Here is a 12,112-nt window from a genome sequence, read left to right as displayed (position 1 = left end):
TTTTTCTTGAAATTAGGATCGCTCTTTTAATCAAGAAAACTAAGTTTGCGCAACCCAACCTTTGACTTGTAACCCGAAAAGTTACAAGTTCAACTCTCAATAGGATCTATTTGAACCTGTTTGAACCGATCAACTATGAACAACTTAGAATGGTTTATTACGGTTTGAGCTTGTAAGTTATAGATAATCTAAACTGAGTTAGATTTCTTGGTGACTCAAAAACTAAGTTTGAAAAGTAATGGGGAAGATGAGATGAGAGTCAAGCATTTGTCTCAATCAAGAGAATTGGAATTAAACCCAAAACTATACAAATCTCAAAGAAATTAGAGGAAATATGTACAAGAAATTCAGCAGACCAAGCTCATCAAGATCCTAAGAACAAGACAACAACAACAACAACAAAACTGGGTGTGCTCTGATCTCTTTCCCGATCCCATCCTTCTCCGGCCGGTCGGCGAGTTCAAAGCTCTGCTCTCTCTCTCTCTCTACAGGCTGGTTCTCCGGCGAGGAGACCGAGCTCCTTTAGAGAGAATAGAAGACAGAGAGTGCGCTAATCCCCGAACCGCAGCCACCTTCACTTGTCCTCTCATGGGGATCGGCCGTTCATATTCAAGCCTGCTTGACCTCGTCATGTTTCCGCCGTTGATCATCATGTTACCGGCTCCGGCCATCTTGTTCCTTAGTATTAGTAGCACTGAAACTATCGGCGGTGGCTCTTGCAAGGTGTTTGAATGCTTGAGCTCTGTTGTTTTCTGAGTGAGAAGCTCTGAAAGGCTCGGGGCCAATATATAGGCAGCAAGGTGCAAATTGCCACTGCATTTTGACAAAATTACATTTATAGGTTTTAGGAGTTTTTAATTTAGAAGTTTCCAAAATAAGGATTTGTTGTTGGGTTTGAATAAATCTTGAAAATCAGTTGACAGTTTTGACCTTACTATATGTTCACATTTATTTTTCATATATATATTTTTTTGTTGGGTTCAGACTTGTTGCTTCAGAAAAGATCATATGTTCGATTTCAATGGAGACTACATTATTACAGAGTTAGTTGTACGTATTCAAAAAAAAAAAAAAAAATTAAACAAGTAAAAAAACATTATAACAGAATCAGTAGTACATAGTCAAAAATAAATCAACCACTGAGTTTTCACTTACCAGTTACCATCAAAGGAAATTAAAAGAATCTCCTGACGAAAGAAAAAATAGAAAGAAAAAGAAAGCAACAGAATTTTTTTTATTTTTTATTTTTTGAAAGGAGTGATAAAGCAGATTGCAAGTTGCATGAACATCACGTGGGAATGATCGAATTAAGAAATAAGAAAATTGGGTTCACATGTAAATAACGAAAGTAGTGACATGGTGGGGCCAACAAGGTGGTTTGCTGTCACCTTTATATGTGTCTGCCTTTTCAACACTGAAGTGGACACGTGAATTGAATTCAGACATTATTTTCCCAAACGACCCAGTCAAAAACACTATCATTGCATTCACTATCTGAAATTTTCTCCTTTTTTTCTAAATAAAAAAAAATAAAAAAATAATAGATTTATTTGTACAATAAAAAAAAAAATTTGAAGTAAAAAACCAAAATAATTATAACCCTTACAAAAGTATAAAAGTATATATATCAATTTTTCCATATTGGAATTATTGTTGTGTTTTTTTAGACACGAGAAAGAGCCACAATCATTTCCATACGAAATAATTATTATTTGGTTCAAACCAAAAAAATTTAGTTATACTTGTAATTTGTGATTACGGAGATAATAGTGTATCCAATTTAACTAGAGTTGCTCTAGTATTATTGTTGTGTTTTAATTAATTAGTACGTACGTAGGATGTAACTTAAAAACGTTGCTCTCATGTATGATAACTTCCCGTCCACCTACGTTTCTTTCATGGCCGCCAGCCACCACTCCCACACATATACTACTATATTTATTACTCTATTTTTTTTTTTGAAATATTTATTATAGTCTATATTAATTTCTTTTTAAAAAATAAAAATAAAATAAAAGTAGCCTGCACAGTTAATAATAAGGTGGATGATTAGTAGTCTGAAAATAGTGAATGGAGGTGGTTAAGATTCTTTAGAATTATAAAATTGTCTCTATATTTTTATTCGTGACCTGTGATCATTTGTCTTTTGTGACGGATAGTTGTAATTTATTCTCATTCTTCACACAAAACATGATTTTTACACACACATATAATGGATAATAAACCTTTTTCACGAGAACGTTAATTACATATTGGTGTGTGATAAATGACAGATAGATCATGATTAATTATTTATGATTTTAAATGTGCATTATCTTTTGAATATATTGTTTCTTTCTTCATTAAAATAAAAAAATAAAAAAATTTATCCTATATATTTTTGCTTATTACATGTTCATATTGTTCTTTTACTCAACGTTGCGACTTCCGAGGAAAACAATTGGGTTGACTCATTAAGCTAGCTGCAGGTTGAATTTCCGGCATGGAATTACACTATGTTGGGTGGATTGATTCCTTCAAATTCAGAGTCAACGTTCAAACTTGACTTCTATTTTGCATCTATCTTCGACACCTATACGTTATAAAGACAAATAACGACGCGTGGTGATTTTGAAATGGGTAATTTTGCGAATACAATATGATTCTTGCATAAAAAAAGTATATTAAGTTTGATTTTTTTGTTAATAACTGATATGTAGAGTCTATTACGTATAACGTACTATACAATATATTTTTTTAATGTGATTTAACTCTCTTATGTAGTTTGAGGGTTACTAAAAAAAAATAAAATTTACTCAGTGCACACTCTCAAGTAGTGACTCACTTTTGAAAGTGGTGAATGGTCTATGAGTTTTGGGTTCAAACTTATACCCCGAGTACACGTGGGAACTAAGAATTCATAATTAAGATGACATAAAAACACGGTTGTAAAAAACGCAGGCCTTTTCTCTCTTAATGACTGATTATTAGTTAGATAATTAAGTTGTTATTCTTGTTAACAACCCGACAACACATGAGACAGGAATATTTAGTTACCAACCATGAACAACGCGGAACATGGAAATGGCTAAAACAAATTAAAAAACATAAAAAGAGACCGCGGAATCTTAATACTGTACTTAACACTATATGTAATTATGTACGGTCAATTCATGCATGCATCACGATGTACAATAACTCCACGTGGGGCTCTTGTTTTTATTTGGAAAGTAAAAAAAATCCTTGGGGCATCATTTCACAATCTTAAGGTGCCGTCACTTCAATAATAATAATAATAATAATAAGGGAAAAGAGTCAAATAAGCCCCTAAACATTACTCAAGAAGTCAATTAGGCCCTCTAACTTTCAAAAGTTGCAATTAACCCCATGAACATGTCATTTTAGAGCAATAAGACCCACAAACCTATTGGTGACCTGATATTACAGGTCACTTAGGATTCCGGCCAACTCCGGCAAACCTCCGACGATTGTACGATAATTTCCGGCAACAATGTCAAATACTGACAACCGTGAAAATGGTCGCCGGTCTCGTTTGGACTTTGGACTACGGTCGCCTGTCCGACGAAGGGAATTTTTTTTGTTTTTATTTCTCCTCGGATCATTACTGCATTTGTTCTTCTTTATGGGATCCCCTGCTTTCTTGGAACTTATTTGCGCGTATGTTATTCCAGCTTCATCGGCCACCATGAAACAAAAACGCAAGCTAGATTTCCAAGGTGGGTTCTTCTGTTTCTTTGATGGTATCTGTAGTGTATACCAATGGTTGTATAAAGATGGGTTCTTGCCATTTATTGCAGTTTTCTTCTTGGACCAAAGCAGTGGCGAAGTCTCAGCATTTTTTGGGGGATTAAATATACATAGTGTTATTTATTTATTTTGGGTGAATCTTTGATTTCTGAGAATTTGTATTTGTTAAAATTTTGTCAGGTGGGATGAACAGAGCTGAACGGAGAAGGAAGAGTTGCGCCGTCGTGCCGGAGGAGTTATCAGGTGAGTTTCTTGGCGGTTGTTTAGAACTTTCTTCATACGATAGATAGGTTCATTATGCAATTGCGAAGATAAGAGAATCAGAAAGTTTTGTGGTCCCTTTTCACGGTCGTCCGCATTTGACATTGTTGTCGGAAATTATCGTACGATCGTCGGAGGTTTGCCGGAGTTGGCCGAAATCCTAAGTGACCTGTAATATCAGGTCACCAATAGGTTTGTGGGTCTTATTGCTCCAAAATGACATGTTCGTGGGGTTAATTGCAACTTTGGAAAGTTTGAGGGCTTAATTGACTTCTTGAGTAATGTTTAGGGACTTATTTGACCCTTTTCCCTAATAATAATAATAATAATAATAATAATAATAATAATAATAATAATAATAATAATAATAATAATAATAAAAATGGATGAATATATTATAATCAGAACAACCCGACCCGAGGAGGCGAAGCAAGAGAGCATAGAGCGGACCCGAAGTCCTAGGGTTGAGCCCCATGCTCAGCCCAATGAGCTCGACACGGCTGACCTGCGGACCCGGTCTCGGCCCGGGCGCGATCCGCGCGGAAGATGCAACCATCCCCCGATTTAGGAGGGACGGTTGGGGTTTGTTTTATATAAATACCCCATGTTTTGTCCCATTAGGATACATTCCACATCTTCTATCCTATTCTATCTATGTTATCCTAATCTACTATTGTAATAGTTTTACATTCGTCTTGTAATAGCTCGATAATCCTTATTTGATACAATATTATTCAGTCTCCGTGACCTTACAATGACATCGTTTTACCTATTTATCTACCCTGTTATAATAATAATAATGCTATTATTATTATTAGTAATATATTAAACCAAGTAGTTAGCAGTTAATTTGTTAAAAAATAAAAGGAGGTGTGTGAACGTGGATGCATGCATAGCACTACGTGAAATGGAGTACATGGAATCATGGCCTCTAATTACTTCCTAAACTTTAGCATTGTTGCTTTTCTCTTTCACTATAAATTTGTGGCTTTTGTTTATTCATAATCATCAAGTGAAGTAATAAACATTTACTTCTATTCCTCTCTCACTCTCCTCAATATATATAAATATAATATATATACATATTATATTTAATATATATTATAGATATATTATATTATATTTAATCTATATATTATATTTGATATATGTCAAGTCTGCTTTTTGAATGGTTTTCTTGAAGAAGAAATATATGTTGAGCAACCTGCGGGATTTCTGAAGAACGGGGAGGAAAATAAAGTGTACAGGTTGAGAAAAGCCTTGTATGGCTTAAAGCAAGCGCCTAGGGCGTGGTATGGTTGCATTGACTCATATTTTGTTGAAAGTGGTTTTATGAGATGTCCTCATGAGCACACTTTATATGTCAAATGCATGAATTCTGGTGATATTGTTCTAATCTGTCTGTATGTTGATGATCTGGTTTTTACTGGAAATAACTTGAAGTTAATTTCAGAATTCAGGGAGGCACTCATTAAGAGGTTTGAAATGACCGATATGGGTCTTATGTCTTACTTTCTTGGCCTTGAGGTTGTTCAGATGGATGGTGGAATCTTTATTTCACAAAAGAAGTATGCTGCTGATATTTTGAAAAAGTTCAAAATGGAAAACTCCAAACCAGCTTCAACTCCGGTAGCTGAAAAGTTAAAGGTGTCAAAGATGAGTGTGGTAAGAATGTGAATGTTACATCTTATAAAAGCTTAATTGGGAGTTTGAGGTATCTGGTGGCAACAAGGCCAGATATTTCTTTTGGAGTTGGAATACTTAGCAGATTCATGGAGGAACCAAAAGAATCACATTGGGCTGCAGCAAAGCGAATTCTGAGATATGTCAAAGGTACAAGTAATGATGGAATTTTTTACTCTACTAATGAAACTGTGGAACTTGTTGGGTACACAGACAGTGATTGGGCTGGAGATGTTGAAACCAGAAAAAGCACATCAGGATATGCCTTCTATCTTGGTTCAGCCATATTTTCTTGGTCTTCAAAGAAGCAGCATATTGTAGCACTTTCAACCGTAAAAGCAGAATATATTGCAGCAGCAAACTGTGCTACTCAAGCAGTTTGGTTGAGGAGAATTTTGGAGTTCCTACAACACGAGCAGGAAGCACCTACAACTATTTTTTGTGACAACAAGTCAGCAATTTTGTTGTCCAAAAATCCAGTCTTTCATGGTCGCAGCAAACACATTGATATTAAGTATCACAAAATCAGAGAGTTGGTTGTTGAAAACAAAACAACATTGAGTATTGTTCAAGTGAATGTCAAGTTGCAGATATCTTTACGAAGCCGCTGAAGACAGAGACATTTCTTAAATTGAAGAAGGAAATTGGGATGACCAATATATCCAACTTGGTTTAAAGGAGGCAATGTTATAATAATAATAATACTATTATTATTATTAGTAATATATTAAACCAAGTAGTTAGCAGTTAATTTGTTAAAAAATAAAATGAGGTGTGTGAACGTGGATGCATGCATAGCACTACGTGAAATGGAGTACATGGAATCATGGCCTCTAATTACTTCCTAAACTTTAGCATTGTTGCTTTTCTCTTTCACTATAAATTTGTGGCTTTTGTTTATTCATAATCATCAAGTGAAGTAATAAACATTTACTTCTATTCCTCTCTCACTCTCCTCAATATATATAAATATAATATATATACATATTATATTTAATATATATTATAGATATATTATATTATATTATATTTAATATATATTATATTAAATATATTATATTTAATATATCTAACATACCCTTTTACTATTTAGTATTTACATTTTTAATCGGGTTTAGTAATTCGGACTACTCCGAGTTAATTAAATCAATAATAATAATAATACTTTTTATTTTTTATTTTACCTACAAGACTTCAAAACTGTGTCGTTTTAATTGGACGGAAAAATATTTAATTTTCTTCTTTTATTCAACAAATGCTTTTGCTTTAATGTATAGATAGATATAGATATCTGCAGTGTGAGATGGTAAATGTATATATGTCCACAGTCCACCTATATATGATGTACGGCGTACCAATAATAACATTTGTTCACTATATATAAAAAAAATTAGTAATGGGGGCACTCCATTATTGATAACCAATATATAACTAATATTTATTTTGTTGTAAAGGGTGAATACGTACAATGATTTAAAGCATAAAGAAATTAAAGCATAAAAAAATCTGTATTATATTACAACAAATGTTTATAGATTGATTACCGATTATTAAAATTAAGGAATCTAAGCATAAACCTATTCAGTGCACATATTTTACAAGAAAGTTGGACGGAAAAGGAGACATTATAGTACAACGAGGTATGCTATATACATGCATGTATTTGAATAATATTAATAATTCTAATAAAAACAACAGCTCGCAAGATTCGAGATCTTGGAAATTCATATTATATTTGTTGTGCTTCATTATAATCACTAATGACAGTGATTAAGCAATAACAGTATTTAGAAATAACTGGACAAGATCCGATTCTGCCTGCTTTACAGGAGTACACTGAATTAAGATGTTTTTTTTTTTTTTTTTTTGGGAATAAAGTTCAAATTAGTCGTGTAACGTAACCTGAAAATGCAATTAGGCCATTGAACGAAAAAAGTGCAATTAGACCATTGAACACTCTAAATGTATGCAATTTCACCTGATGTGACGAAACCTCCCTACTACCCAATGGTGTGGACTGAATAAATCTCTCGCTTGTGTAATAGCTCGCAAATATTCATGCGCTTACTAAGTAAACTCTGATCTGCTCATAAATTGTAAAATCAAATGTCGGCCTCAATTGATAAGGTGCTGGCATGAATCAAATTTGTAACTTATTAGTATGAGAATCATGCTCCACGCACTCGATTATTCCTTTCGGGTCTTTTTTTTTTTTTGGGTTTTATTAAAAAATGTCCTTTTCTTCCCACTTGGTGTCTGCTACCATGAATTTGGACGGAGTTAATTGGACGTCGTTATCAATTATGGAGTATTAGTTATTCATAATAGATTGATGACGTAGCTGTGACGTTTTATGGATGGGATTTTGTAATAATTCATATATAATTGATTGTGACATTATAATATTTATATTTGTCAACATTTTATCCATACTCATCAATTATTGGACCTACTTATTAATTTGTCACTTTGTAGGGATTAGTTCTTATCAATGATATAATCACAAAGGATGTTACACTAGATTTCTCGCATGAGTAAGAGTCTCTATATTATATAATTCAACTTCTTTCTAAAATTTTATTGTATATATAGTAATGCAAATCTATTTCCCAAACTAATATGGGATAAGTGATTATCAAAATTTTCCCACCTTTATTTTTCAACTCAAATTGATCTACTTTAAAAACTAATTTCTCATTCACTTATTATCTATTTTGAGCGTATAATATATTAATATATTCGTCTCATTACAAAGCAACTGAATCCACTTTGACTCGACCCAATTCAAGAGTGAACCCCACATATATTTATACTACAAAATAGCCACTTACCTATCATTTTATGCTAAAATTTCAGCATATAACATAAAATATAAAATTATTATTAAAATATTATTATAGTTTCTTGTGTTCCTAAATTATGGTCGGGGATTCTTATAATCTTATGTATTTTTAATGTTTGTTGTCTATAACCTACCACCTACAATTTACACAAATTCTTTCTCCTTGTCCCATTCAAATTAATTATTAATTATTATCTAAATATCTATATTTAATTTAATAAACCCTAGTTTCTACTTTATAACATGATGTATATATGCACTATATTTTAATGCATCGCTTAACAATGTTGATTATTATATATGATCGGTATGTTAATTAATGATAATAACTTTAAAATTTGATTCCTTTAAAAAAATTAACGAGACACCAAAATATAATAAAGTGACAAAATTGAGATAAAATGATAAACAACCACTAAAATTTAAGAATCTCACATGTTGTAACATATTCGGCTACGAGGTTAAACATATGAGACTGGGAATCCAACATAACTATTGTACCCGCTTCCCTAAGGGGTCTTGACTCAAGTTTACGTGATGATTTGATAATTTACTCTAATTTTTACGATAAAGTTTGAAATAATTGGCCATGGGTGAAAGGAAAAAAAAAAAAAAAGTTGTTGGGTTGGGCCTAGCTTTGAAGCCCATAAGTGTCTAATGGTTTTATTGGGCTGACTTTAGACATTTCCTCTTAATTTGATCTGAGTCACATGATGGATTCTATGCAGCTATGTAAGGTCCAAAGCTAGAGAAATCTCACTTTAGCCTTTCAAAAAGAGAGGAAATTTCAATTTTGGTCATATGACTATGGGGTCTTGTTAATTTTAGTTCTTGATTTTTAAAAGTGTTAATTTAGTACCTTAATTATGTAATTTTTGTCAATTTTAGTCACTTCGGCTAAATTGCCGGCCAAATTTCACCGGAAAATTTTAATAGTTAAAATAATGAGGGCATTTTGGTCGTTTCACGTCTCTTTTCTTCTTCTCCGGCGAGTCCATCTCTTTCTCTCCCGTTTTCGGCGTTCTTTCTCCCTCTAAACCCTATCTTTAATATCATCAAGCCTCCTTTCCCCATCATCTTAGTTCACTGCATTCACTGGAAACGGGAGAGGGAGGGATAGACTCGTCTGAGAAGAAGTAAAGAGACGTGAAATGATCAAAATACCCTCATTATTTTAACAATTACAAATTTTTGGCGAAATTTGGCCGGCAATTTGGTCGGAGTGACCAAAATTAACAAAAATTGCATAGTTAAGGTACTAAATTGATACTTTTAAAAGTCAAGAACTTAAATTAACAAGGCCACTATAGTCATATGACCAAAATTGAAATTTCCTCCTTTCAAAAAAAAGGATAGTTAGCAAATGAACCGCTCGACTTGTTATGCGCTTAATAAAAGAGAAATACACACGAGAAAAAAAATTTCACTATTTTTTTTACATCGTCTAGAATCAGATCAAAAGGTGAAATCATTTGGTCATATCCGAGACTTTGAATAACTTGAAAATAGTTCAATCCGTTTTCACTTATATGTAGTCAAAATTTATTTCCTTTAGCCAGCTCAGCTCAATCTTCTTTTTACTGCCCTAGCATTTGCTTAGGGTACCGTTAGAAGTGATAAACTTTCCATGTTCATCCTTAATACACACCTAAATCCCATCTTCTAATGATAAATATACTCTTAAAATGTAAAACTATCCTAATATGTTTTGGTTTTACAACAAAAAAAAATAATAATAATAAAATTATTGTGTCCAACTTTCTATTTTTTTCTTAACTCGTCAAAACATGTTACATCAACAATGATTAAAAATTTGAATAAAACATGAGGTATATATAATATTATTTATTTGAAAATCACATAAACCATAAATCCATAAAAGTGTATGTCGGCTACTTGCTTGGCTAGCTAGTAGCTACCACTAGATGTAAAGCGAAGTGAAGAATCAGAATCTGATTCCCAATATGCTTTGCAATAAATTGGAGGAAAAATGGTAATTTATACATTTCATATCAATTATTAATGCCATTCTTAAATTATTAGTGGTGTAAATATTTAATGTTATGATTATTATCTCTTAATTTTTACAACGTGACATCTATTATTTTTTTTCATGAATTATTAGTGATGTAAATGTAATTACTTGTCCTTTTTCCTGTTCGAAGATAACATTTTTTTTCCTCCATTTTTCTTTATTCGTTTGTTCTCCTTCTGATGTTTCTTCTTCTTCAATTCTTATTAGGGGAGGGACAATATATATCATGTTTTGAAAATTGAAGACAATATTTTCACCACTAATAATTTAGGGGAGACATTGATAATTGACATATTCGTGAATGACATAAATTACAATTTTCTCTAAATAGAATAAGGCTCGAATTATTCGCCAAATTGTAATTGAGTTCTTAAATAATTCAAAATTATGTAATTAAACAAAAATTAACATGTTTTCTCGGTCTTAACGGAATAGCAATCATTCAATAAAAATTAATTTTTAAATAAAATTAAATTAAGAAAGAAAAAAAGATATAAGGGTCAAATATACCATCAAACTACACACCAAAGTCCAAATTGTAATTAGGTCACTGAATTAAAAAAAAAAAAAAAAACAAAACTATATTTAGATCCTTGAACAACACAAATTTATACAATTTAACCTAAAATGACTTGTTTATCTGTTAATGTGCTGATTTGTCGATTCTTTTTTATTTAAAAATAATCTTTAAAATTTTATTTTAATAATTATAAATAAAAAATTATTGAAAAAAAGCCCCCATGACTTGCAAGAGACGAAGGGTCCACAATTTGAAGATGAATTATTAAAATAATTCAATAATACTTAATAACTCTTTCCGTTAATCGTCGTCACTGTGCGCAAAGTTTAAAAATATATCATTTTTTTTAGTGATAGAAAAAAATTCCCAATCACAATTTAAGGTGTGCATTGATTTAACACTATCTTGTGACTCTAGTCTACAAAAAAAGCTACTAGGCCTATAATTACCTACCTCAAACTAAGAAAATTTATAGATAGCTCCTACTAAGAGCATCCACAATGGTTGGGGAGAATTGGGAGATAATGTAAGAGTGATTAGGAGAGAGAATGTGGGGAGGAGAGGAAAAAAAAAACAAAAAAATCAAAAATTAAAAAACAAAAAAAATAATAAAAAAACTAAAGGGTCAGGCGCGCCTGACGCGCCCGTGTGGGCGGGCTGCTGTGCGCATTCTTTTTTTTTTTTTTCTCTTTCTTCTTTTTCTGCCATTCTCCCCAATTTTGCAGGATGAATATTTCCACAATTAACCCCACCCCACATTTGTTATCATCCCCATTGAGAAGAATTCATTCTGAAATCTCCCCATAATATGCACAAGTGTGGATGCTCTAAGAATCAAACTTGTAATCTTATGATTATCGAGCCAACAAACCTGAATTATTTCGTTAACCGTAGTAATGTGCAAGTTGGGAGGTGCAATCCTGATGGGACTCTTTTGCAATTATTGGGGAGACAGGGGAGTAACAGTCAACGTCCGCTAATAACCAAAGCATCATTCAATTTCGTACTCTAAACTCAACCAGGC

The sequence above is a fragment of the Ipomoea nil genome, unplaced genomic scaffold, assembly GCF_001879475.1.
Source record: "Ipomoea nil cultivar Tokyo-kokei standard unplaced genomic scaffold, Asagao_1.1 scaffold3069, whole genome shotgun sequence".
NCBI lineage: Eukaryota > Viridiplantae > Streptophyta > Magnoliopsida > Solanales > Convolvulaceae > Ipomoea > Ipomoea nil.
The sequence above is the reverse complement of the archived record's forward strand: the minus strand, read 5'-3'. Positions refer to the sequence as shown.